Genomic DNA, 1,690 nt, shown 5'->3' on the forward strand with positions numbered 1-1,690 from the left:
CATTTTTACGCAGAAAAGGCCAAATTGGGGAAAAGACGCAAAGGCGGCGCGCGCTCTTTCCAAGAGACGCAGCTCTTGCTGCGCCTCTTCCTTGTGTTCCCTCCATACGGATTTTCAAAAATTCGTTATAAGTTCGTTATTTGTGGGCCCATCTTTGGTGCGCCTCTTCCTTGACGCTGTTATATTCTTTTGGTCCGTTTCGATGATTTTCTTTCGTTCCGGCCCGCATTTTTATCAGCCAGCAGCGGACTGTTGCATATTATTAAACATTTGTCCCCAGCGCAGCAGTATTTTGCAGTACTGCTCACTCAAGATTTCTCTCACGACGATCAAGATGTTCCTAGTCGTCAAAACATTTGCCCCAGTAGCAGAGTATTTTGCGATCTTGCTCACTCAAGATTTCTCTCACGACGATCAAGATGTTCCTAATCGTCGATATATCTCCCAACAAGAGTTCGCTTGAGACCGACGCAAGCAGGTTCAACCTCAAGTTTTGCCAGAATTCGCTTGAGACCGACGCAAGAAGATTCCCCAGCAGTTTCTACCGACGTCCTGCTGCTTTCAATATTTCTTGTTTCCCCGCGGAGTTCGACCAGGGTGCCGTTCTCCAGAAGTTCCCAAGTCAAAGCCTTCATATCTTTCAGAAACTTATCTTAATCCTTCAGATAACCCCCTTTAGTCCTTCAAAGAGAGGTAGCCTTAAGAGTTAGCCTTCAGAAGTGTTAAGAGATTCCTTCCGGTTCCCTGTGACCCCTAATGCCTTCAGACACCAAGTTATCTTTAGACCAAAGAGTTTTGCCGAAGCGTCTTCAGTTCCGTTTCACCCAGGGGTATCTCAGGTATGGTCTCTTCTTATGGCTGGCGAGCATCCTTACGTAGTTTAATGGACTTTAAACGACCCTCCCCGATAGTCGACAGACTCTAAAATGTTCCCGACGACAGGTCCATGGTTCAGACCCCTTGAACCGCCTCGCGTCGCCATAGTCATCAGGTTGTAATCTTCGATTGACCTGATGGCTATACTTTGACTTTCGCCTTGTCCAAGCCTCAGTCAAAGTGGGGGCTCTGTAGATACCTCGTTTCTGCACCTCCCGCAAACCACCCGGTGATGATTGGGCCGCATGTTTGATACGCGGAACGATTTGTGACAGTTCGTAAGATTATCGTCAAGTGATTGCTCAAATATTAAATGTCGACCTCTGAGTTGTCATCTACTTCCCGATACGGTCGTTTTGGCAGTAATTAGAGTACATTCGGAGTCCGGGTCAAAAACCGTCTCCATTTTCTGATAACTGTTAAATCCCGAGTCGGAATATTCTGGAATGTTCCGGATATTTCTATTCCATATTTCATGAATTCTATCTTTTGGCAAATAATATCCCGTAATATTCATAAGATAATCGAATTATTTCCGTCCTACCATAACTCAAACGCGGAAATCTTTCTTCAAACAGAAGAAACCTCCCGGGAATAGACGCAGCAGTCTTTGCGCCTCTTCCAAGAGACGCAGATGGGCTCGCGCGCTTTTCCCAGAGCCCTTCTTTGCATGTCTTACGTATCTTTTTCATATCTTTCCGAGATTCACTTCCAAAGAGTCTCCGAAACCCTAATTACGTCGTGTGATTAGTATAAATAGGAGCCTTCGCTCCTCATATTTCTCACGCGAGTGTCCGCCCTTCTCTTCTCCCTT

The sequence above is a fragment of the Silene latifolia genome, chromosome 10 (assembly GCF_048544455.1).
Source record: "Silene latifolia isolate original U9 population chromosome 10, ASM4854445v1, whole genome shotgun sequence".
NCBI lineage: Eukaryota > Viridiplantae > Streptophyta > Magnoliopsida > Caryophyllales > Caryophyllaceae > Silene > Silene latifolia.